Genomic DNA, 27338 nt, shown 5'->3' with positions numbered 1-27338 from the left:
ACCATCCGGTGGCAGCTTCTTTGCACCCACAGCTGGCATTTCCTGGGCATCTGCCCACTCCCGACTTGATCGTGACTCTTGGACTTGGTCCCCTTGTTCCACAGGTACTCTCGTCAGGAAATCCATCGTTGTTGCATTGCTGGTGTTGGTCTTCCTTGCAGAATTCCCCTATCACGACTTCTGTGCTCTTTGGGGAACTTAGGTGCACTTTGCACCCACTTTTCAGGGTCTTGGGGTGGGCTATTTTTCTAACCCTCACTGTTTTCTTACAGTCCCAGCGACCCTCTACAAGGTCACATAGGTTTGGGGTCCATTCGTGGTTCGCATTCCACTTCTAGAGTATATGGTTTGTGTTACCCCTATCCCTATGTGCCCCCATTGCATTCTATTGTGACTATACATTGTTTGCACTGTTTTCTATTGCTATTACTGCATATTTTGGTATTGTGTACATATATCTTGTGTATATTTGCTATCCTCATACTGAGGGTACTCACTGAGATACTTTGGCATATTGTCATAAAAATAAATTACCTTTATTTTTAGTATATCTGTGTATTGTGTTTTCTTATGATATTGTGCATATGACACTAGTAGTACTGTAGGAGCTTCACTCGTCTCCTAGTTCAGCCTAAGCTGCTCTGCTAAGCTACCTTTTCTATCAGCCTAAGCTGCTAGACACCCCTCTACACTGATAAGGGATACCTGGACCTGGTGCAAGGTGTAAGTACCCCTTGGTACCCACTACAAGCCAGGCCAGCCTCCTACAGCTCCCATACAGACTGGGAGCCTGTGCAGGCTCTCTCCACCCCCGCAACTGTGTTGCCCTGCCCCTTTTACTGAAAAACGATAATAAACATAGTTTAACATCATTTTTCAGTAAAAGGTTTGCAGCTACCGCTGCTGGCAGGGGGGGGAATACTCCTCCGCCCAAATGGAGTAGCTGCCCCTGGTCCTGTGTTGTGTAGGGTTTTGTACGTGTGCTTGAGAAGTTTGAATTGGCTGCGCTTGTGAGTGGGGAGCCAGTGAAGCTTCTTGAGGTGTGGTGCGATTTGGGTGCAACATTTCAACGTTGATGAACCACATATATATGGTTTGAATATGCATGTTGTACAAAATGGCTTGTTTGGAATTATTTGATTAGCCTGTGCAATTTCTCAGTTGAACGACAGAATTATAAAATTTCATTTTGTTGTTTTACAAGTATGTTGGGCTGGGCAGATCTCTACGTAAGCGACATTCTTCTAACTAGGATGTCGCCCAGAGGACATCCTGTACTCATTTAAAAATTCTTCTCACATTTTGAGTGAGGATCCTGGTGTCACCCAAGATCATTATTGTCTTTACTCATTAGTTTAAGACGTACTGCACAAATTGAGAGCGGGCAGTGCTGACCCGCAAAACCCAAAGTAAGTGGGAGCGAGAAAATAGCAACCATGGGCTTTGTTTAAATATCCTAATTGGTTAATGGTACGCAAAGTCCGCAATTTGGACTCACAGTTCAACTACAAATCATTCAAAGCGAGTGAAGGGGCCTATCTTAAAGTTATGTACAATAGAAGAACACCACCTATTCACATGGGAATTACAGACACTTCCTCAGCAATGTCAATGAGTGGCCATAGAGGCAGTGTCATGCACACACTGCCAAGTCTAGCCACCACAGGCTGTTGAATCCCTTGAGTTTCTCCTGCATTGTGAGGATTTTTAACTCTTAGTCATAAGAAATGTAAATGAAAATAAAGTACAGAGCAAAGTTACGAGAGGAGGAGATGTGTCCTAGCAGCTAGAGTTGCCGGCTTTGAACCTGGGGAACCAGCTTCCATTCCCGGCTTCCACCCACCATGCTATGATTTTGGAGAAATTGCTTAAACCACCCAGTCCCCAAAAATGAGTATAATTCTCTCATGGACATCATTTAGGGGACTCCAGGGGTCGCAGCTCCGACCCCTGGATTGCCCATTGCGACCCGTGGCATTACCTTTGAGAGCCCTGGCCTTAGAGGTGGCAAAATCAGTGCCTGGAACATGGAACAGTTTGTGCTAATGAACGTCGGTCGGAGCTTGTTTTCCTAGTTCTCAGTCAAATGTTTTATTACACAAATAGTGAATAATATTATATAGTGTAGAAGAATTTGCTGGAATCTGACACTATCTGGCAATTAAGGTGAGTAAAAATGCTATTAAATGTATATTTTATGTCTGCTTGCAGGTAAGTGTGTTTGTCTGAGAGAGAGTGTGTGAATGTGGGTCTATGTGTAAGCATGTGAGTGTGTCAAAGTAAAGGTCAAATTATGTCACAACCGCTACCCCAGGCATTTTGGTGATATGATGCCCATGAGTTCTTGTAGGAAAGTACCCTCTTTTTGCCATGGTTACCCACATTTTCTGCCTGATGTCAGTGTGCTTGACTGTGTTCACTGGAATCCTGCTAATCAGGACCCCAGTGATTATGCTCTCCTCTAAATTTTGTCACTGCATACTGGTAACCCAGTATCTCACCCACAATTGGCTTACTAGTGCCCCCTTATAAGTCCCTAGCATATGGTACCTAGATACCCAGGGCATTGGGGCTCCAGGGGAACCCTATGGGGTGCAGCATTTCTTTTGTCACCCATAGGGAGCCCATGCAAAGGCTTCTACAGGACTGCTATTGCAGCCTGTGTGAAAAGGTGCATACACCCTTTCACTGCCATTTACACTGCACCAGGTTACTTATAAGTCACCCCTATAGCAGGCCCTCCAGGCCTGAGGGCCGGGTGCAGAGTACCTGTGTGTGAGGGCACCCCTGCACTAGCAGAGGTGCCCCCGAGACCTCCAGGACCATTTTGCCAGACTTCGTGAGTGCAGGGACACCATTCTATGCGTGTACTAGACATAGGTCACTACCTATGTCTAGCCACATAATGGTAACTACGAACATAGGCATGTTTGGTATCAAACATGTTGGAATCATAACCCAATTCTTTTGCAAGCACTGGTTGTATGTTTCCATGCACACTGGGGGCTCCTTAGAGGACCCCCAGTATTGGCATTCCAGCCTTCTGAGGTTTTCCAGGCAGCCCCAGCTGCTGCCACCTCTCAGACAGGTTGCTGCCCTCCTGATGTTCGAGCAGCTCAGGCCCAGGCAGGCAAACAACGGATTTCTGGTCTTCTGAGGGCTCTCTGATTTGCTGAGAACCCCCCTCTGATCCACCTCCTGGGTAGAGTCCACCAGGCCCCTCCTGGTCCTGGGCAGCGCAGTTTTCCGCTAAGGACGAGCTTTGCATGTGTCAGTTGGCAAAATCCAGCAATGCAAACCAGACTGCAACCATCCATCCAGCGTGGGACATCATCTGCACCAACCAGGAACCCGCATCCGTCTTCTTGGGTGCAGTACTGACTGTTGTTCTTCACCGGTGATTCTTCTTTTGTGCCTTCATCCGGATTAGCAGGGGTTCCTGTTCTTCCTGGACTCTTCAGTGCTTCTTGGACTTGGTCCCCTTCTTCCACAGGTCTTCAGCTCCAGGAATCCATTGTTGGTGTCTCTTCTGGTTCTTGCATTATCTTGTTTCTCATGTTCTTGTGTGTTCGAGGAAAGTTACAGTGATTTACTCCTGCTTTCCTGTGCTCTGGGGTGGGTTCTTTTACTTACCTTTGGTGTTTTCTAATATTCCCAGCACCACTCCACACACTACACTTGCCTAGCTGGGAAACCGACATTCGCATTCCACTTTCTTAGAATATGGTTTGTTTCTGACTGTTGTGATTTTCCCTATTTGCACTGTTTTCTAACTGTTTTTACAATTATTTCTGCATACTAGTGTATATAATTTGTGTATTACTTACTTCCTCAGGGAGTAAAGTCTCTATGGTATTTTTGGCATTTGTGTCACCAAAATAAAGTACCTTTATCTTTGTAACACTAAGGTGGTCATTACAACCCTGGCAGACGGTGTTAAAGCGGCGGTAAGACTGCCAACAGGCCGGCGGAAAAAAAATGGAATCACGACTGTGGCAGAAACCGCCAACAAAGACAGCCACTTTAACACTCTGACTGCCAAGGTGGTACAAACAACAGCATGGCGGTCACCGCCAACAGACAGGCAGGAGACAATGTACCGCCCACAGTATCACAACCTACCAATCCGCCACCTTTTCCGGGGCGGATTCACCGCGCGAACAAAAACATGGCGGAAACAGGACTTCGAAGGGAAAACACTCACCTCTACACCTCTACACCCCCACGAGGAACCAGGACGCCATGGAACCAGAGCTTCACATTTTCCCTGCCCTTATCTTCTTGCTCCTCTACCAGGAGCACGAACGCCGGTGGCGAAGACCACGGTGAGTACTGCACCTACGACACAGGGGAGGGAAAAAGCAGGGTCATACACACGCAACACCCTCACCCCCACCCTCACCCACTACAACACACACACTAATACATGTTAATACATTACAGTTACACCCCCCAACCCCCCCGGAAGAATGCAAAGACAAAAGGAAATTAGTGTAACCATAGTAATATATTAAAATCCAGTACCCAAAAATATAGTTACACTATAAACAAATATATACATCACGAATAGTAGTCCAGGTATTGCTCCATTGAAGTCCGTAGAACACTGGGCCCACACTGCATGGGCGAGGCCCACACTCAATACCCGAACATGACGGAGAGAACACTGCAGGGGCATCAGATAGCAATAAAACAGGCACCTCTGGGGGAAGGGAAAGGGGGGGCACCTCAACCGGTTGAGTGCACAACGCCAAATCCACAAGGGGGCCACATGCCCACTGTTCAATCCTGGGGAGTGCAAAGCCACAGTCTCTCAAGTCTCTACTGTGGGTGGGTTGCCCACTGTTCAATCCTGGGGAGTTCAAAGCCACAGTCTCACAAGTGGATAACAGTCTCCACTGGTTCTGGAGGGGGCTTTGTGCCCAGAGTGCTTCATCCTGCCAAGGACTGTGTGAGTGGATGTATCTCTCCACTGGTTCTGGAGGAGGCTTTGTGCCCAGAGTGCTTCATCCTGCCAAGGACTGTGTGAGTGGATGTATCTCTCCACTGGTTCTGGAGGGGGCTTGGTGCCCAGAGTGCTTCATCCTGCCAAGGACTGTGTGAGTGGATGTATCTCTCCACTGGTTCTGGAGGGGGCTTGGTGCCCAGAGTGCTTCATCCTGCCAAGGACTGTGTGAGTGGATGCCTTTCTCCACTGGTTCTGGAGGGGGCTTTGTGCCCAGAGTGCTTCATCATGCCAAGGACTGTGTGAGTGGATGCCTTTCTCCACTGGTTCTGGAGGGGGCTTGGTGCCCAGAGTGCTTCATCCTGCCAAGGGCTGTGTGAGTGGATGCCTTTCTCCACTGGTTCTGGAGGGGGCTTTGTGCCCAGAGTGCTTCATCATGCCAAGGACTGTGTGAGTGGATGCCTTTCTCCACTGGTTCTGGAGGGGGCTTGGTGCCCAGAGTGCTTCATCCTGCTCGTGGCGGACTCAGTAGCGTCAGTGCCCTTGGCGCTCATGGGCCAGCGGTGCTTGTGGCGGCGGTGTCCTTTTCAGTGGTGCTTGTGGCAGCGGTGTCCTGTTCAGCGGTGCTTGTTGCGGCGGGGTCCTTGGCAGCGACTCAGCTGCTGGCGGTCCTGTCTGGGCCAGCGGGGCTGGTGCTGGCGGTGCTGTGTGGCCCAGCGGGGCTGGTGCTGGCGGTCCTGTCTGGCCCACCGGGGCTGGTGCTGGCGGTCCTGTCTGGCCCAGCGAGGCTGGTGCTGGCGGTGCTGTGTGGCCCAGCGGGCTGGTGCTGGCGGTCCTGTCTGGCCCAGCGGGGCTGGTGCTGGCGGTGGCCTCCTGGCCAGCGGGGATGATGGCGGTGGCCTCCTGGGCAGCGGGGATGATGGTGGTGGCCTGATGATGGCGGTGGCCTACTGGGCAGCGGGGATGATGGCGGTCTTCTGCGCCGTGCTGCTCTTCCCAGACTTGCTGGGTTTCTTGTGCCCCTTCCCCACCTTGGAAGGTGTCGCAGCTGACTCCACACTCCCACCTGTACCCCTGGGAGCGGCTTTGGTGGCTGGAGTCTTCCCCCTCTCCTGCCGGGCACTGGCCAACTTTTGATGCTTGACAGGTGGGGGACTGTCCGTGCTGTGGCTCCTTGCCACACTGGCTGCCCTGCTGCCTGGTGCACTCCAGAATCCGGTGACTACTGGCACCACTGGTCCCAGAGATGATGTGGCTGAGGTCCTAGGTTGGGACCTGGAGAGTCGGGCCCTAGGAGACTGACGGGGTGGGGGAGGTGAGGGAAAGAGGTCAAGGGTGGATAGGAAAAGTTTCTTGGGAACACTGGGATGGGTAGCAGGAGGGGGTTTGGGAGTGGAGGAAGAGGTTGTGGTTGTGGGAGGTGTACGTTTGGTGACAATGGGTGAAGGTGCATGCGCTGGAGGCTGTCATGAGGTGTTTGGCTGTTGGGTGGGTGCCTGCGTTTGTGTACCTTGGGAGGTGGCATCACAGACACACTGGGAGAGGACACAGGGGACCTGTGAATGGTAGTGGGGGTGGTGACTGCACGAGAGCGGGGTGTGGTGGTGTGTGTGCTGGTGATGGAAGTAGTGGCTGTAGATGTAGTGCATGCAGGTGTGAGTGGAGATGAGACTGGGAGGAAGGAGGGAGATGAGGAGGAGGGGGACACAGTGGAGGCAGTGGGTGTTGGTGTGTCTACATGTGTGATGCTTGCGTGAGTGCCTGTGGGATGTGTGGTGCTTACGTTTGCCTGAGCTTCCTTTGTGTGTTGAGGTGTGTGCATGCTGGTCTGATGGTGTGCTTGGGGTAGGCTGAGGTACAGGGGTGTGGGTCTGGGTGGAGGAAGTTGGAGGGGGTAGGCTAGACACAGGGATAATGGCTGCCATCAGTGCTGAACCCAGAGTCTGAAAAGCTTGCTGAAGGGCTGCCTGACCAGAATGAATGCCCTCCAGGAATGCATTGGTTTGTTGCAACTGCCTCTCTACACCCTGGCTGGCATTCAAAATGGTAGACTGCCCAACAGTGAGGGACCTGAGGAGGTCAATGGCCTCCTCACTGAGGGCAGCAGGGGTGGCTGGGGCAGGGCCTGAGGTGTCTGGGGCGAAGGTGATGCCCACCCTCCTGGGTGAGCAGGCACGGGGCAAAGGCTGAGAGGCTGCTGGGAGGGCGGTGCTGGAAGGGGGGTGGCGGCTGTACCTGTAGATGCGGAGGCACAGATGTGGCCGCCACCACAAGGGAGCTCCCATCAGAGGACGAGTCCGTATCACTGGTGTCAGCTCCTGTCCCTGCTGTGGAGCTCCCCTCACCCTCCGTCCCACTGGTGAATTCAGACTCCGTAGTGTCGCCCTCCAGGGCCATGTGGGATGCAGCTCCCTTCTGCTCCGGTGCCACTGCTCCTCCGCCTGAGGATGCTAATGCACACAAGAACAGGGAGACCACAAAAAGGGGGGGGGGAACGACAGAAGAAAGACATGTTGAGTGCATGCATTACCGCTACTGTTGGCGGACACGACAGACACAGAAGCCCCCTGCACTACACTACGCACTTGGGGTCCACTGTTCAATCCCTGGGACATGGCCTACAAGGCTATGGCTGACATCTGCACACATGGATGTCACAGGAGCCTGACTAGGTGTAGTTGGCACTTCACACAGGTGGGGTGGGGTGCCACAGGGTCTGCCAGAAGAAGGGGACCTAACTAGCACACTCTCCCTGGCATAGGGAAACCCACAGCCCACCTCCCCCACCCGACTGCACGCTGAATCAGCTGAATGAGAGTGTACTCACCCCCTTGTGGCTGCTGTGAAGCCCTCAAGTGCCCATATAACTCCGGGTACGCCACTGCCAGGATCCTGAACATCAGGGGGGTCATGGTGCGACGGGCACCCCTCCCATGTTGGGAGGCCATCCCCAGCTGGGCCTCCCCTGTCTTCTTGCTCCAGCGGCGAATGTCCTCCCATCTCTTACGGCAGTGGGTGCTCCGTCTTTGATAGACCCCCAGGGTCTGGACGTCCTTGGTGATGGCACGCCAGATGTCCTTCTTCTGGTGGGGCTGACCTACATGAATTGTACAGGGGAAAAAGAAAAGTTTTTACCAACTGCACTGTCACAGTCATTGGCCCCCATCCCTACCCTTGCCATGTGGCACATGCACTCACCGTCGTTTCATGCACGCCTCATTCTCCCCACCCCCATCTTTCATCCACCCCACTCCACACAGGCATAGCCCATACAGCATGCTCCCAGTGTAATTACCTGTTTGTCTGGAGGACCGTAGAGTAGCGTGTACTGGGGGTGGACCCCATCCACGAGTTTCTCCAACTCCTCCGTGCTGAAGGCAGGGGCCCTTTCCCCAGACGCACAAGCCATTCTCTCTTCCAGACTGAGGTCACAGCAGCACTTGCAGTGTTGGTCCTCTCCTGTCGAAGATCAGGTATCAAGTGATTGAACAGAGAGAAAATGGCGGTCACGTCCACGGCGGTGCGTACCGTCACCGCCGGCATACATCGTCATTGGCTCCTGGGACCCATGGGGTCCAATGTTAACCAATGCAGAATTGCGCTGCGGTCTTTGACCGCCTACCACAATGGTGTATTACGCCAGCGCAGTTAGCTCACATCCCATTGTCCCACTTTACAGGTCAGGCAGCCGCCATTTCAGGGGCCCACATGGCTTAATTCTTAACTGCGTCACACATACCTAGGCCTCGCGTCAACACTCATACATGCAAATTTCGGATTATGAATCGTGTTCTGTGTGAGCTGTGGGTACGTACCTCTGAGTTGGTGGACTCTGTGCTCGCTGTTGTCCTTCATAGGCACCATCCGCTGGGACATGTGAGGCGATGGCGGCATCCTCCGGTGTACAGACCGCTGGTGGACCTGTCGACAATGGAGGAAAGACATGTGATCATCACCTACAGGCTTGATCGTGCCACAATCCTGGAACTGTGTGCCCAGTTGGAGCCAGACCTGATGTCAGCTATCCGCCATCCCACAGGAATCCCCCCTCTAGTGCAGGTGCTGTCAGTACTCCATTTCCTTGCAAGTGGGTCATTTCAAACAACAGTGGCCATAGCATCAGGGATGTCCCAGCCTATGTTTTCCAACGTGTTGTCCAGAGTGTTGTCTGCCCTGCTGAAACACATGCGGAGCTACATCGTTTTCCCTCAGGTGGAGGATTTGCCTACAGTGAAAGGTGATTTCTATGCCCTGGGACATATCCCCAACATCATAGGTGCCATTGATGGGACACATGTGGCTTTGGTACCCTCCCGCAGGAGTGAACAGGTGTACAGAAACCGGAAGAGTTATCATTCGATGAATGTGCAGATGGTGTGTTTGGCAGACCAGTACATCTCCCATGTGAATGCCGAATTCCCTGGCTCAGTGCATGACGCTTACATCCTGCGGAATAGCAGCATCCCTTATGTGATGGGCCAACTCCAGAGGCACTGTGTGTGGCTATTAGGTGAGCATCTGGAAGCAAGTCAGTGGGAATGGTTGTCTGGGTCTGGGGATATCCCTACAGGTTAGTGTGTGTCTAACAGTTGTCAGTCGCCATTTGCAAGTGACCCTGGTTACCCCAACCTGTCATGGCTACTGACCCCAGTGAGGAATCCCAGGACAAGGGCAGAGGAACGCTATAATGAGGCCCATGGGGAACTAGGAGGATTATAGAGCGGACCTTCGGCCTCCTGAAGGCCAGGTTCAGGTGCCTCCATATGACAGGTGGATCCCTATTCTACTCACCAAAGAAAGTGTGCCAGATCATCGTGGCCTGCTGTATGCTTCACAACTTAGCTTAGCGACGACAGGTGCCTTTTCTGCAGGAGGATGGTCCAGATGGAGGTGTTGTGGCAGCTGTGGAGCCTGTGGACAGCGAAGACGAGGAAGCAGAAGAAGAGGACATCGACAACAGGGACTCTGTGATCCTTCCAGTGAGACACATGTAAGAATACAATCCTGCCTACTACATGTACTTTAACACTACTACCTCTCTACTGTCTGTCATTTTCTCCCAGTGTATGGTCACTGAGTTGTCACTTTCCCTTACGATTTCACAGTTGTGGGTCCCACTGTGTGACATCTGCTTTGTTTCCTCACGGACTAGAGCTGTGTGACATAGGTATGTTGACAATACAATTGAAAGAGCATTTTGTCACTGTAATTGCTAATACACTATTTCGAAATCACAGACAGACTCCAGATTGTTTTGTGCTGTAAGGGTGTTTATTTAAGTGCTCAATATTGGAGGGTGCAGTAAAATGGTGAGGGGGGATGGTGGAGGAATGTCCATGGCAGAGTTTAGTCTATTGGTCTCACAGGAGCATTGCCCAAAGGGGCATAGGAAGTGGTGCTGGGGCAGTTTGAGGATGGACAGAGTGACAAGGTGGGACAAAAGGATGACATTCAGGGCGGTCTCATTTCTTGGCAGGGGTCTTGGCATTGTTCTCTGTCTTTGTCCTGGATCTAAGGGACCGCTTGCGGGGTGGTTCTCCATCTGCAGGGGGTGGGGTGCTGGTGTGGTGGTGCCTCCTGTCCACTAGCGCCGGCAGAGGTGGTGGGCAGTTCATCATCCAGGCTAGTGTCAGGGGCCCCTTGTTGTGCCACAGTGTCCCTCCTGGTGTTGAGGACTTCCTTCAGCACCCCTACGATGGTGCCCAGGGTGGAATTGATGGATCTGAGTTCCTCCCTGAAGCCCAAATACTGTTCCTCCTGCAGCCGCTGGGTCTCCTGAAACTTGGTCAGTACCGTTGCCATCCTCTCCTGGGAATGATGGTACGCTCCCATGATGTTGGATAGGGCCTCATGGAGAGTGGGTTCCCTGGGCCTGTCCTCCCCCTATCGCAGAGCAGGCTCCCAGTTCCGCTGTGTCCCTGGGCCTCTGTCCCCTGGACCGTGTGCCCACTGCCACTGCCCCCAGGTCCCTGTTGTTGTTGGGGTGGTAGGTTAGCCTGGGTTCCCTGTAGTGGTGGACACACTGCTGATTGACGTGTCCTGGGGACAGAGGTATGGGCCCGCTGGGTGGGTGCTGTGCTGGTGTTTCCAGACGGGGGAAGCTCTGTGGTGGCTTGTGCCAGTGTGAGGGGAACCGACTGTCCCGAGGTCCCAGATGGGCCGGGCTGTTCATCTAGATCCAGTTGGACAGAGCTGCTGTCATCACTGTGGGCCTCTTCTGTTGGTGGTGTGGACATGGGTGGACCCTCCTGTCCGGTGACGTTGGGTAGGGGTCCTGCAGGGGTATAAAAGGATGTTTATTGCATCTGTGTGTGCCATGGTGTGCAATGGGTGGGTGACCGTGTACCCCAGTGCTTGCATTCCTGTGTGTGATGGTGGTTTAGGGGGGTGTATGGGTATGTGCAGTGGCCATGCTTTGGTGATGGCTGTCCATGCTTTGTTGTTGCATGCAGGGCTTGGGGTTGGGATGTGTGGTTTGTGATATTGGGACATACGTGAGGAGTTGGAGTGATGGGGGTGAGGGCGAGGAAGGGGGTATGTGTTGGCATGCAGGTAGGGTGGGGGATATAGTAGTAAAGCATTGCCTTACCAGAGTCCATTCCTCCATCTACTCCTGCGAGGCTCTAAGGATGCCGAATCACCAAGACTTGCTCCTCCCATGTTGTTAGTTGTTGGGGAGGAGGTGGGGGTCTGCCCCCAGTCAGCTGAACCGCAAGTCGTTCCACCTCTTCCTGATGTCATCCCTTGTTCTTGAGTGCTGTCCCACTGCATTGACCCTATCCACTATTCTTCACCATAGCTCCATCTTCCTAGCTATGGAGGTGTGCTGCACCTGTGATCCGAATAGCTGTGGCTCTACCCGGATGATTTCCTCCACCATGACCCTGAGCTCCTCCTCAGAGAACCTGGGGTGTCTTTGCCGTGCCATGGGGTGGTGTGGGTGATGTGTGGGGTGGTGTGTGTTGTGATGTGTGGGGTGATATTTAGTGGTGTGTTGTGTGAGGTGCGTGGAAGTTATGTGGGTGATGGTATTGTGTGCCTGTGGATGCTTGGCAGTAGTTTGTAGTGTCTCTCTCTGGCCTTCTTTCGGTATTTCGGTCGTAGGGGTTTGTGGGTGATGTGGATGTGTGTTTTATATTGTAACGGGTGTGTGGGTGTGGTGTGTGTATGTGTATCAGGTGTGTGTATTTGGAATTGTCCAATGTGGCAGTGTTTTGTAAGAGTGTGTGTATTTTGAGGGCGGCGGTGTGTACCGCAATGGAATACCGCGGTTAAAAGACCGCCGCATGGATTCGTGGGTCGTGATAGTGTGTGCGTATTCCTGTTGGCGTGACGGTGGAGGTTTTGTTTTCGCCAGTTTATCACTGACCTTTGGTGTGGCGGACTTGTATGGGTGTCTCAATTTTGGCAGATTCCGAGCAGTGGGTCATAATGAACGTGGCGGAATTCCGCTGCCACGGCGGTGTGTTGGCGGTCTTCTGCACTTTGGTAAGCGGCTTTTACCGCCAATGTTGTAATGAGGGCCTAAGTATTTTATTTCATGTGTGTGAGTACCGTGTGACTACAATGGTATTGCATGAGCTTTGCATGCCTCCTAGTTAGGCCTTGGCTGCTCACCCACACTACCCCTAGAGAGCCTGGCTTCTAGACACGGTCTACATTTCATTAATAAGGGATAACTGGACCTGGTATAAGGTGTACGCACCTTAGGTACCCACTACAAACCAGGCCAGCCTCCTACAGTTCTCTTGTAAACTGTTCCAGGGTTCTCAATCCAAGTTTGTGTTATATAAAACTACATAAAAAGAAGACGGCAATTGACAATGGCAATAGGTCTGGGTTTGATTTGCCCAGTAGGTCTGGCTTTTATCTGCTACACCATGCACTCTCACATGCACACCAGTCCCCCTGCAGTGACATGGGCACACCTCTGACATGCGCTGATACAAACACTTGGTCATTACTCTTATCCTGCAGTCTAGCAACACATACATGGTGATCAGATGACTTCATGTCACTGGGAGACACCTTTATTAGTGCTGAGTTTTGATTAAACACATCAGTGCTTTCTGGGGCTTGTAGTCTTGGTTCATTTTAATTCAGCCAGTTGGCCGATATTCCTAGTTTTTTGCCCTGAGCAGGCACCGCAGCACTATATGTCAAGCAAAATCTGGGAGTGGAAAATGTTTGTCCTAGTGACATGTAGCCATCTGGTCATCATAACCACATACCTATTGAATTTTCCCTTTCCAAACCAGACACACTTTACCTTTCCTCAGCACTTACTTTAAAAACACAGATCCATCCAGCATGTGCAGCCCAGTCAGTCCACACAAACACCAATGCCAAGGCAACCCTGAGCGTGATGTGTGTTCCACTCCAGATTTTTTTCTGTACATTCTGGGACTTGAAGTCTTGTTTAATCCACTATTAAACAGGGCTACAAGACTACAATTCAAAGAAAAATGCTTGGACTGGAACAACACATCACGTGTGGGCCTGGGAAACTTGGAAGCTACGCAGAGTTATTTTGGGGAGAAGCAGTTGCACGAAAGTAGCCTCGATATTTATCTGGGAAATACTGTTCTTCGTCTAATTATTGCAATCCTTGTTAATTGAGTTGGGGTTTGCTACAAAAGGCAGCACTTGTGAAATTGTCACAGAGTGTTAGGTTGTGAGATCAACCATGACCCTTGACCTGCTGTTAAGGTCAGGAGAAGCTCCCCAAACCGCACAGCTCCACCTGATGTGCCCGTGTCCTTTTTCCCCACCCCGCTGCGAGCTCGAGGCGCTCCTCCACCTGCAGGCTCCTGCCTGCACCTCATCCCTGGCGGCCAGTGGTGAGCCGTAAGTACTGCGTGTTTGCCTTTGTGTCTGTTTCCTTCCCTTCTGCCTCTTTACTGTTTCTTTTCTCTCTTTCTCTTTTTCTCTTTTTCTCTGTTCTTTTCTGCTTTATTTCGCCTTTTTCGGCCTTTTCACGCTCTCTCTGTTTTCCACTTCGTGGTCCCTGCCGCTGCGTCCCCTACGGCCCCACCCCCTTTGCGCGCCCATTCGTGCTTCCCTCCCGCCTCCCAGCTGCTCCTCCCTCCCACCTCCCCTTCTTAATGGCGCCGGCTGCGCAGTGAGGAGAGCGACCCTTGACCTGCTGTTAAGGTCAGGAGAAGCTCCCCACGCCGCACAGCTCCACCTGTTGTGCCCGTGTCCTTATTCCCCGCCCTCGCTGCTGCTGCGAGCTAGAGGCCCTCCTCTACCTGCAGGCTCCCGCCTGCGCCTCATCCCTGGTGGCCAGTGGTGAGCCGTAAGTACTGTGTGTTTGCCTTTTTGCCTGTTTCCTTCCCCTCTGCCTCTTCACTGTTTCTTTTCTCTGTTTCTCTGTTTTTTTCTCTGTTTCTCTGTTTTTTTCTGCTTTATTTCGCCTATTTCGGCCTTTTCACACTCTCTCTGTTTTCCCCTTCGTGGTCCCTCCCGCTGCGTCCCCTGGGGCCCCGCTCCCCTCGTGTGCCCATTCGCACTTCCCTCCCACCTCCCAGCTGCTCCTCCCTCCTACCTCCTCTTCTTAATGGTGGCCACTTCGTGGATGCGCGCAGGGGGCTCAACACAGGTGCACCAGAGGCGCACCAGGGGCAAGCCCTCCTGTGCCCGTCTGTGCCTGGACCGCGCACAGCGCCAGACCCCCTAGCCCCTGCCACCTCCCCATCACCCAACGCCACTACGACGCCAACACTCTCCACACCTTCAATGCAGGCCGATTGGCCACCTGCTTCCAGGCCTCACCAAAGCTCACTCACGGACCATTCTCCTGCCGGAGCTGCAGCTTCACCACCCCGAGCCACTGTCCCGCCCACCAGAACCAGACGCAACCACATCAGATGCATCCTTCTCAACACCCGCTCAGTCCATAAGCACGCCGTCGAACTCTGGGACCTTCTAGACTCCTCCTTCCCGAACATCTCCTTCCTGATGGAGACCTGGATGAACCCATCCTCAGCACCCGACATCGCCATAGCCATACCGGACGGCTACAAGATCACCCGCAGAGACCGCACCAACAGACCGGGAGGAGGGATCGCCATCGTCCACAGGAACACCATCAGAATCTCAACCAACACCGAAGACACCTTGAGCACCGCCAAACACATGCACTTCAAAATCCACATCGATCCCAAGACCACCCTCAGAGGTACCCTCATCTACAGGCCCCCGGACCTCGACCTCAGTTCAGTGACTCTATCGCCGACTTCGTCAGCACTCAAGCCCTTGCTTTCAGAGACCTGAACTTCCACCTCGAAAACACCAATGACAGCAACTCCACTGCCCTGCTCGACAACCTCGCCAACCTCGGACTCAAACAGCTCGTCACCCACCCACTCCACCGGACACATGCTCGACCCCATCTTCTCCGCCAGCAGCCACATCGCCTTCAGCCACACCACCGAACTACACTGGACCGACCACCGCTGCATCCACTTCACCTTCGAGAAACCCACCACCACCTTCAACTGATTCCCCGCCGCAGCTGGAACAAGATCACCAACGACCAGCTGATCTCTGCCCTCACTCGAGACCCATCAGCCAACACCACTGACACAGACACAGCTGCCCGCAACCACAGGCAATGGATCGACGACTGCGCCAATGCTCTCGCCCCGATCAAGGAAGCCTTCTACAACCGTGCCGTCAGAAAGGCAACCTTGTTCACCACCGACCTCTGGACCTCCAAACAGACTTGCTGAAAACTCGAGAAGAAGTGGTGCCACGAACAGACACCAGCCACCCACACAGCCCTCAAGAACACCATCCGCAAGCACCACCAGCTCATCCGTACCACCAAAAGATCCTCCTTCAAGGAACAACATCGACAACAATGCGCACAACAGCAAAGAGCTCTTCAACATTGTGAAGGAACTCTCCAACCCCAGCTTCATTACCAATGACATCCCACCTTCGCAAGACCTCTGCGACTCCCTCGCCACCTTCTTTCACCACAAGATCACAGACATCCACGACAGCTTCAACACCAAGACCCCTCTAGCAGTCGCCAACACCTCTGACTCACCGCCCCCCAGCCACACCAACCTCCTGCTCTCCTGGACACACGTCAGCGACGTTGACACCACCAAGTTAATGAACACCATTCACTCCGGCTCACCATCTGACCCCTGCCCGCACCACATCTACAACAAAGCAAGCTCCATAATCGCCCCCCAACTCCGTATGATCATCAACAACTCCTTCGAGACCGCCACCTTCTCAGAAAGCTGGAAGCACGCCGAGATCAACGCCTTACTCAAGAAACCCAAGGTGGACCTTAGGGACCTCAAAAAGTACCAGCCCATCTCCCTGCTAGCGTTCCCGGCGAAGGTCATCAAGAAGATCGTCAACAGGCAACTGATCCACCACCATGAGGAAAACAACACTCTGGACCTGTCCCAATCCGGTTTTCGCAGCAATCACAGCACCGAGACTGCCCTCATCGCTGCCACCAACGACATCAGGACCTTCCTGGACAAAGGCGAAACCACAGCCCTCATCCTCCTTGACCTCTTGACACCATCTGCCACCACACCCTGCGCACACGCCTCCATGACGCAGGGATCTGTGACAAAGCCCTGGACTGCATCACCTTCTTCCTCACCAGCAGAACCCAGAGAGTCCGCCTCCCTCCATTCAGATCTGAAGCCACCAAGACCATCTGCGGTGTACCACAGGGCTCCTCCCTCAGCCTGACCCTCTTCAACATCTACATGGCACCGCTCGCCAACATCGTCCGATCTCACAACCTCAACATTGTCTCATATGCCGACGACACCCAGCTGATACTCTCCCTCACCAAGGACCCTGCCATCGCCAAAACCAACCTCCACGAAGGTATGAAGGCCGTCGCCGACTGGATGGAGAACAGTCGCCTAAAACTGAACTCAGACAAGACCGAGGTCCTCATCCTCGGCACCACCACCTCCGCCAAGGATGCCTCCTGGTGGCCAACCATGCTGGGAGCCGCACCAACACCCACCAACCACGCACGCAACTTGGTTTTCATCCTTGACTCATCGCTCTCCATGACCCAACAAGTCAACGCTGTCTCATCCTCCTGCTTCAACACCCTCCGCATGCTCTGCCAGATCTACAGGTGGATCCCTACCAAAACCAGAAAAACGGTCAACCAGACCCTCGCCCGCAGCAGACTGGATTAGGGCAACGCTCTCTACGCGGGAACCACTGCCATTCTCCAGAAAAGACTGCAACTAATACAGAACGCCTCCGCACACCTCATCCTCGACATCCCCCCGCCACAACCACATCACAGCCCACCTGAGAGACCTACATTTGCTCCCAGGCAACAAAAGGATCACATTCAAACTCCTGACCCACGCCCACAAAGCACTGAACAATGCCAGACCAGAATACCGCAATGATCGACTCACCTTCTACACCCCGAACCGACAGCTCCGCTCCGCCAACCATGCCCTCGCCACCGTTCCACGCATTCACAGGTCAACAACCGCTGGAAGATCATTCTCCTACCTCGCTGCCAAGACCTGTAACACCCTCCCCATCCACTTACGACAGACCAAGGACCTTCTGACCTTCAGGAGACACCTCATGACCTGGCAGTTTGAGCAGTAGCAGCTCTCTCTCCACCCCTCCACCCCCCTCAAGCACCTTGAGACCCTCAAGGGTGAGTAGCGCGCTCTACAAATGTATTGATTGATTGATGACACGACGACTAACTAGCAAAGTCAGAAGAGTGTTCGCGTTCTTGGGTTGACTGCTGGTACCTGTCTGCCCAACTGCCTCCTCTCTCTTGCAAGAGGAGCCCTGGAGGAAGGCAATCTTGGCGGTTGTATTCTGGCATCGGTGAAAATCTTATAAATGCAATTCCAGGAGGCTGTGGTTCAGTATGTGTGTGCGTGGGCATTCCCCTCTCCTTGCCCTCTGCATTATCCTGGCATTATATGCAAGTGCGTGTATAAAGGGATTCTGGTCTCACAGAACTTCTGTTTCACAGACTTCAAAAGGCTAACAGAAGAATTAGAAATATCTATTACACTTTCATTCAAAAATTGATCTTTTTCACACTGTTAGGCACTGCAAATGTTGGTGTAAAACAGAGGCCTTCAAAGTTTTTGCTCTGCGCACCCTACGCAGAATGTTTTGATGCCACCCCTCCTCCAAACATATATGGCAAGAACTTGGGGAGCAGGAAGGGCTGGGCTAAGCTTGGGGGATTGAGTTAATGAGATTATTTCAGGGGTATTTTTTCTGTAGCTCGTAATCCACAGTGATTGTGACACTTATGCAATGGCGGCTCCTCCGCTATGGCAGAGGAGCGTCGCCTCTCCACCAGCAGCATCTGCTGCAAATCCTTTAACAAGGAAAGAATAATAATTTATGTTTATTATCCTTTCATTGTTAAAGGGGCAGGGCATTGGGGATGATGAGCACTGAGGGGAGTGCACTGTGTTGATCACTGCAGTGATCACGTTAACCAAATGAAATTTCATAATGTAAAGGAACATATTTCCAATGACTAGCTTAATTTACACTTATTTTTCTACACTATCTTAAGTGCTGTTAACTAAAAGTGAAAAACAAGACACTTAAAGAACATGATATTTTTTACGTGGCTAAAAAAAGCAAAATATTCTGTTACTTGTGTTTTTCACTTCCAGTTAACTGCACATAAAATCATGCAGAAATCTTAAATGCAATGCAAGTTAATTAGTTTAACGTTTTATTACGTTATGACATTTCCCATATATTTTTTAAACACTTCTAGGGCTGCAGGTAAATGAAGATAGCTTAGAAATGCGTCAAGTTGCTTTCAGGCCATCTTGTTGGGCAGATGTGGGCAAGCCACTGTGAGCCTGAGCCAGGCTTGAGCGTGAAGCTTGGCTATGGCTCAGCTGGAGGTCCTGTTGGAACCCCGAGCCCATAACGACCCGGGCTTTCATGTGGAAGGTGTGTTGGGTACAGTTCAGGCATGTAACTTAAGCTTCTCTTGTTGAACACAACCACACCGTGACATGCATTCCGTGCAGGAAAGAGAGGAGGCGGAGGAGGGGTGCACTTAGGAAGAAAAAGAAACAGTCTCAGTGGCAGGAGTAGGTGGTTTAATAATATATTTAAACGTAAAAAAGTAATGATTAAAGTGAAATTGTAGGATAGGGAATGCCGAAAGACAGACCATTTAGAGGAAAATAGCAAGGCGAATGGAAGCTTAGGAGTGGGATAAAAGTGAAATAGAAAATAATGCAGCCAGTATGGGTTAAAAGTAGGCCCATGTGGGGAACTCCGCTGGTAGAGTTAACAGAGTTTTTGGGGAGCACGGAGTAAGTCCAAAAACTCTGCTAAACCCGCCAGTGGCGTGGATCTCTCCCAGTGCGCTCTGCAGCCCAGTATGGGCTGCACAGCACAAGACAGTCTGCGCTTGCACTGTGTGGCCCATGACTGGGCTGCAGCGAGCACCGGAGCTCAGAGGGAAGCAGCTGATGCAGAGAGAGACTCGTCACTATCGGATGACGAGGAAAGGAGGACCCCCGGGAAGTCCCAGGTAAGTCCTCGTCTCTTTTTATCATTGTTTGTGCACACTGATGCACAAACTAGGACTGAAACAGCAGCTTTCGCTGCCTATGGCCCTGGCCTTAAGTCAGGCCAGGGCCTTGGCAGTGAAAGCTGCCATTCCAGGCCTCTTGTGCACCGGCTTGTCCTGTGTGCATAAGAGGCCTGAAACGGAAGCTTTCACTGCCAATGCCCTCTCCTGAAGGCGCCTAATCTCGGAAGTGCTACGCAGAGTCGGGCCTGGCTGACCATGCCTGACCCTCCTTAGTTCTTCCAATATCGGGCGCATTCAGGACTCTGCGGGTCACGGAAGTCCGCCTCTGCGGAATTCCACAGGGTTTTTCACCAACTCTGCCTAATTCCGCGGAGTCCGACTCCTGTGAACTCTGCCCTGGCCTAGTTAAAAGACATGCCTAACTAATGGACAGTATGTTGTTTTTACATAGCGCTTAGCTCCAAAGCTCTAGATTTGTGGCGCTGTAATGTTACTCAATGCATAGGCCTCAGAAGGATGAAAGGGTGAGATGATCATGTCAGGGTCCGGTTTCAGGCTTTTTGGTCTCAGACAATTTGAGCAGCGGGTGCCCTACCCACTGAGCCTTCTTGTCAAACCCGCATTTTATACCCCCCTAAAAACTCTTTTTTGTCTTGTATATTGAACAATGGCATAACGAAACTTGATGGGGGCCCCCCTTCAAAGTAAATGGAGGGGAGCCCCCGACCCATTGAGGAGCTGTCAGGCCAGAAGCCCCTGCACAGTGGACTGTGCAGAGGGACCCTCTGGAGTTTGGGGCCCCTGCGTGCCACAGAGGCTGGGGGGCTATTGTTGCGCCACTGGTCTTGGGTCTGAGCTAGAAGCTGCTGTTCTTTGCGCAGTTTTCACCTCTCTGGCCAGGGCCCAGTCACATCTTGTGCATGTTTTTCACTCTACCTCTCATTCCACTCCCATCACCCATTCGTTGCCTTCCTCCTGCTCTTGATGGCCCTGCGCTTAATTTGAGCCGGTGGTTTCCGGTGCTCAGCATCAACAATTAATTGGCAATACCAGGGATTGTCTAATTCAGAAATTAGTACAATAACGGTTGTTAATTAAATATACATTAAAAATTACTATTATTGGCCGCCCAAACCATTCTTATAGCTTAGGGGCCTGTAATAGTCTGAAAAGTCACACTTGTAGGAGGAGAGTGTGATTGTTAGTAGCTGTGTTAATATTATCATGATCAGCACGTCTGGGATCAATGTGTGGTGCAACCTACAGTGCAGAGTCAGACTGGAAAGCCGGGCAGTCGGGCTTTGGGTGATGGGCTGGTGCCTTAGGGTCACCTGTGGGCTATGTTTTTTAGGGCCTCTGTAAATCGACTTACAGAGACTTACTGTCTCACTCATTCACCTCCAGGCCACTGTAATGTGGCACCAGCATCTTGGGCACTCTCCTGTCATGCTGTCAAACTGAGGATGGGGGCCAGGTGTTTTTTCTGGCTCTAAGGGCATTCTCACCTTGTTGGCAGGGTTAGGGGGGCTACCTCTGTGGCCGGCCCAGCCCAGAAGCAGGCATTTTCCCACTGAGTCATCACTTTCAGGCCATGGTGGGCGCAGGAAAGATGGGAGTATGCAGGGGCCTCAAGGGGCTGGGGGGGGGGGGGATCATTCTGACCTAAGCCTCCCGGGAGCAGCAGCCCTGTGTTTTTGTTTTAGCCGCCTCTGCCAGGTCATACCCTGGGGCTACAGAGGGGGTGAATAAGAGAAGTGGCTTTGCTAGGGGCCAGGTGTTGTCTCCTCAGTCTCAGTGTCTTTAAGGGCTTGGTGGAGGGTTGGGCAGTGTTTGGTAGTCCTCACTGTGAGGCCACCTTTTCCAGAGGTGAAAAAACATAGGATGTAGCATTATGTCCGTTATTTAGCTGCTGACGTTGTTAGTGGTGATGTACGCTTTGAGGTTTGATGTCAGCTCTATATCCAGTAATTCTGGGCAAATCACTTACTCCCCCAACATAAAATAAAACATAAATGTAATCTTGTGCAATGTAGCTGGTGCTCGTGTAACTGTCTTGATGCCTTTTAGCCAAGTTCACACTATATAAAACTACAAACAATGTATTTGGGAATGTGGGTCACTTTTTTGGGAGTGCCCTGGCCTAATTGCGATCCCAATCCCACCATGTGGCCTCTGAGGAGCCCCTGGCACTTATTTTTTCTTATAAATTAATCACTGTGATGGCCACCTCTTCCTCCCTGCTTGTCCCCACCTGAGCCTGCAGTTCTCAGCTTCGGATCCGTCTCTTTACCTCCTGAGGATGTCCAACTCATCCCAGCTTTCTTTCTCTTTGAGACCGAACCTCCTTTTGTCAAACAGAAGCCAGTCTCAGCTCTCTCTGGACATACAGCCTTAGACTTCGCAGTCGGCAGCCTAGAAGCCACTGTTTACTTTCTGTGCGTGGCCGCCCAAGGGTACCGTGGCTGGGTGGGCACGGAGGAACGGTGGAGAGGCAGCTTGTCAATGAGCCCAGGCATGGTCTGGGCGGCTGTAGGCGCTGACCTGACAGAATCCGACAGAACTGCTTAGAGAGTTAAACGCTTACCTCACTATGCGCTAGGCGTATCAAAACTTGAGGGGACCCCCTGCACAGAACATGTCTGAATATGTGTGTTTTTGTGTTTTTTACCTTCTTGCTGTTGGTCGGAAATAGAACATTCTACCCCCAGGGGTAGATTTTTCTGAATTAAAATTAGAGAAACAAAAGACAAACATTTGAATGTTGGAATAGAGGCTTAAACCAGCTGTTATAAGAGCTGAGTCACTTCAGTGGAGCTCCCAACACTCCATTGCTATAAATACCGCTGGGTAATGCAAGTGAACATGGAATCCTAGGCAAGAGCAGATCGTGTGGGTATAAAGCCGGAACTCAGGGTCATAATTGTCTTTGCTCTAAATCGTTAAGGTTAGCGAAACTTCATTTGAGGACCTTCACTAGAGATACAAACCAGAACAAATAAGGAACCAGCGAATTATTGCTTTGCAACACAATCTCCCACTTTTGCTGTTAGATTAATTTAATAGCCTTCCGTTCTGCCTGGGGCTACTCAGGTTGTTAAGGCCCCTCTCCCTCGTTATAGGCTCTTACCCGCAGTGTGCCATAAGGCTGTAGTCTAAATCTCAGATAGTTCCTCCTTTGTGTGGCTTCTAAGTTCGAATCAATATATTCTTGGTGTTAAGATAGATATAAATTTTACACCAAATATAAGTGATTGTATTTCATCAGGGTTAAAAGATCTTTCCCTCGATTATTATTTTTTCAGGGTTTTCTGTATTAATTACTCTTTTCATGTTGCAGATGACTTTGCAGCCAATCTTTCTAATTGTGGAAAATAGTGTTCATTGCTTGTCTTACTAACAAGTGTAAAATATAGTTTCAAGTTTCAACTAATTCGTTTTAGCTCTTCTTACCTTAAGTGCTTTCGTGTGATCATAAATGCTTTGATGCAGTCTGTAGTAGTTTTGAGCCCCGTTGCGCGTGCAGTCAAATAGTGAGGTTTTAATGCACGCGCAACAGAGTCGCTCACAAAAGGCTGTTTTTCAGTGTTTAGTTTTCCTGCCACATGTGTGTGCGCGAGGAAAGCTGAATGTCGAGGAGCAGCAGTTGAGGCTGGGGAGCGACGGCCTGGTCTGCGCTGCGCTGGGGTGATTAATATGGATAAAACAGAAATGAAATAAAAATTTATTTTCGGATTTCGCGTGCTGGATGTTTTTTTCACAGCTTACTTTATGTGGCGACGAGCTGTGGAGCTAAATCACCCCAAGCGTTCACATCTTCTTTACGAGGCCCACACGTGCTTATGGTTCTCTTCAACTTCAATCCCTGGGTAGCCTCTGGACAGAGTTAATCACGGTGAGGCTTAACTCATAACTGCCTGCTGTTCTTCCCATGACCCTCTAGTCAAAGGGTGTATCTACAGAAAGTCTTTGTTCCTAAGGAAACGTGGCAGCCATCTTTAAACAGCAAATCTAACTAAGGATTCAATTACTTTTTACTGGCAAATACATACTGTGAGATTTGTAAGTTGGTAAAGACATTGAAATTTATGTTTTTGCATTGTTCTAAATGGCATTGTTACTCCATCTAGCTGCCATGCAATCTGTTAACCCTCCTCCACCATTTTTGGAAACACCTGGGGAGCCAGCTATACCATGGAAACAGTGGTATGATGCCTTTGAAACGTATTTGGGTGCTATTGGGGCATCAAGGTTCAGACCTGAAAGGAAAAAATGTTTGTTGCTGCATTCCTTAGGATTCGAGGGAAGATCTGTGTTTAAAAATTGACCTGATATTCAGTTGGAGGACGGCGAAGAACTTGACGAATTCGAAGAAGCTCTTAAGAAACTGGTTACCAGATTTGATGCTCCACCAAGTTTGGTTATAGCAAGCCATAAGTTTTTTAGGAGGGAACAAAAAGGTGGAGAAGATGTCAATACTTACATATCTGCTTTAAGGAAACTTGCTTCAGATTGTCGTTTTGAAGCATTTGCTGATCTGTTAGCACGTGACCAATTCATATGTCACTGTTTGGATAAGTCTATCAAGCAAAAGTTGTTGTCCTTGGGAGATCCATCTTTATCGGATTCGATCAGAATTTCCAAAAGTATTGAAACTGCAATTAAATCAGCTAAAGAATTGGAACATGCACAAGTGGAACAAATTAATGTGGCTCAGAGATCAGACGACAGACGCAAGATGAACATTCCTTCATGCAGCAAAGGAGAAGTGGCCAAGCATAATAGTTTTTTTTTTAAACTAACATATGTTTCAGGTGTGGTTATCCATCACATCTAAAAGGAGGGAAGAATTGTCCAGCAAAGAATGTTCAATGCAGAATATGTGGCAAAAAGGGACACTTTGCAAAAGTTTGTCAAAGTAACAAAAGTGGTAACATGAAGGTCAATGCTGTCGTTGATAATAGTGATGACAGAATGGTTGAGTTGATGAGTGAGATGCAGGAAATGATTCTGGCTGTAGGTGACCATGATATAAGAAGTGGTAATCCTGATCACTGCATTGATCCTTACATTTTATTTCAGGTAGGTGACAAACATTTAAGGTTGTTAGCTGATTCCGGTGCTAGGATCACTATGATTACTCAGGAGTTATTTGGGCAAACAGGAAAATTGAACCCACCAGACAGGTCACCAGTTTGGTACGAGGGAAGGAGGATTGATTTAGTGGGTTTCTTTGAAGATGTCCTTGTGTTCAAAGGACAACTGATTTTTGGGAAGGTCTATGTGGCTGTCAAAGGATTGAACATTTTGGGTTCGTTTCATCAAGGGTTGTTTGGCATGGTTTTGCATCCAGGTATGGGTGATCATATAACAGTTATAAGGGATTCCTCTGATATAGAAAAGTTGCTTAATGAGTTTCCTAGGGTTTTTGCGGGTGAACTAGGCAAGATAAGAGGCTTTACCCTTAAAATAAAAGTCAAAGACAATGCCATTCCTATAAAGCATAAATTGAGAGGTGTACCATTTAGTGTCAGAGATGATTTAGAAAAAGAATTGGAGAGTTTACGAATGAAGGAAATCATTGAACCTGTTGATTCTTCTTTATGGTTATCACCTTTGGTTGTGGCAAAGAAAAAAATGGAGAACTGAGAGTATGTGTCGACTTGAGAGCACTTAACAGAGAGATTTGGGTGGACTCCCACCCACTGGCAAAGATTTGTGAGATGCTCTCTTGCATAACTGGAGCAAAACTCTTTATGAAACTTGACTTAGCCGCTGCTTACCACCAGGTAGAATTGACACCGGATTCTCGTAACTTCACTGCTTTTGTTTCCCCGTGGGGGACGTATCAATATTGTCGCATGCCGTTTGGACTGGCATCAGCAGCGTCGGTGTTTCAGAGAATAATGTCTACGCTGCTTAAAGGCAAAAATAAAGTGTGTGTTTTTCAGGATGATGTATTAATCCGTGCAAGTGATCGACATGAATATGATGAGATTTTGAAGCAATGCCTGAAAAGGTTTAATAGTGCTGGTGTTGTATTGAAAAGAGAAAAGTGTCAGTTTCTCCAAACGTCTGTAGAATATTTGGGGCATGTCATGACAGCAGAAGGTGTTTATCCCAGACCAGGTCTTGTAGAAGCGATTGTAGGAGCACCTGCACCTCAGGACAAAGTGGGTGTCAAATCTTTTTTGGGACTTTGTGAGTTCTATTCTAGGTTTATTGAAAGTTTTGCGACTCTAGTCAGACCCATTTCAAATCTACTGAAAACAAAAATAGAATGTGTGTGGGATGCTGAGTGTGCAGAAGCTTTTGACACCATTAAACAAAGGTTGGGTAGTGTGAGTGTACTATGATCCTATGATCATAATTTAAAGTGTTGTTTGACTGTGGATGCCAGCAAGTTCGGTGTTGGAGCTGTTTTGACGCAAATCAGTGGGAAACAGGAGCATCCCATTGGGTTTGCGTCAAGAGTGCTCAGACCAAATGAAATACACTATTCTGTAATAGAAAAAGAATTATTAGCATGTTGGTGGGGTATAGAGAAGTTTAAATCTTATCTGTGGGGAAGACATTTTTTGCTCCAAACAGACCATAAACCATTGGTTTCTATTTTAAATGGTACTAATGTCAAAAGTAGCACACCAAGAATCGCAAGATTTGCGGCCAGGTTGTTGCAATTTGATTTTACCGTTGTGCACATTTCTGAGGGAAAGAATTTGAGAGCAGATTATCTCTCTAGGAATCCCATTACTGAAGACATTGGTGGGAAAGATGACATTCAGGATGAAAATTATTTCATTGCGGCTATCGAATTGGAGGGTACTGGGTCATTTTCCGAAGTGTACTGGAAAGAAGCATCAACAAATGATCCCGTACACTCTGAAGTCTTGACGTACGTTGAGGAAGGATGGCCTCATAATAAAAGTTTGAATCTGAGTGCTCAACCTTTTTTCAAGTTGTCAGATGAACTGTCAATTGAAGATGGTGTACTATTGAGTAATGATAAGATTGTGCCTCCTGAAGTTATAAGATCTATCATTCTGGAAAAAACACGAGGGTCATTTGGGTTCTACACTTACCAAGAAAAAGGTGAGATATTACTATTGGTGGCCGCAAATGAACAGAAACATTAGTCAAATATTGTCACATCTGTTCCACCAATGATAAGACGCTCAAGACGTCAACTCCTCCTCTCAAGCCTATTGAATGTCCGTCAGGTCAGTGGGAAAAGATTGGAATCGATTTATTAGGGCCGTTCAATTCGCTTCCACCTAAAGTACGATATGCTTATCTTGTAATTGATTACTTTTCCAGTGGCCTCATGTGAAGTTTGTAGGACATGCTGATTCCACATCAGTTGTGTCTTTTCTAAAAGATGTATTTTTGAAGGAAGGGTTTCCCAAGGAACTTGTGTCTGATAATGGGGTCCAATTTGTTTCAAGTGAGGTTGAGCATTTCCGGAATGATTGTGCGATCAAACATTTGAAGAGTTAACTTTACCAACCGCAAACGAATGGTTTGGTTGAACGCTTTAATAGAGTGGTTGGTGAATGTGTCCAGTGGGCTTTAGCTAATGGGTGTGTGGTTGACGCGGCTGTAAAGAGTATGCTCTGGATCTACAGAACAACGCCCCATACAAGCATGTGGGTGTCTCTGTTTGAAGCTCTTAGAGGGAGGAAGCTTGCCACTCTATTTAGACCAGCTTGGTTGTCCAAATTTTTGAAACATCCTATGTGTAAGGAAGACATTGACTTTAAGGTTTGTTCGAATATGAGAAAAGCCCAAGAAAAACAAAAAATCATACTATGACAAGAATAGAAGTGTGAAGGAGTTCCG

The 27338-nt window shown here is 49.8% G+C and overlaps 1 protein-coding gene and 1 non-coding gene across 3 annotated transcripts in view; one reads left to right on the top strand and one right to left on the bottom strand.

Moving 5' to 3' along the window:
* The window catches only part of LOC138261666 (unconventional myosin-Ig-like), a 912364-nt gene that overhangs the window by 827196 nt on the left and 57830 nt on the right, over window positions 1-27338 (top strand). The gene's annotated exons all lie outside the window — the stretch shown is intronic.
* Window positions 1215-1364, bottom strand: LOC138262552 (U12 minor spliceosomal RNA). Its single transcript, XR_011199258.1, has one exon. It is a non-coding gene; the product is annotated as a U12 minor spliceosomal RNA (small nuclear RNA).

The sequence above is a fragment of the Pleurodeles waltl genome, chromosome 10 (genome assembly GCF_031143425.1).
Source record: "Pleurodeles waltl isolate 20211129_DDA chromosome 10, aPleWal1.hap1.20221129, whole genome shotgun sequence".
Lineage (NCBI taxonomy): Eukaryota > Metazoa > Chordata > Amphibia > Caudata > Salamandridae > Pleurodeles > Pleurodeles waltl.
This window is presented reverse-complemented; position numbering and strand designations above follow the sequence as displayed.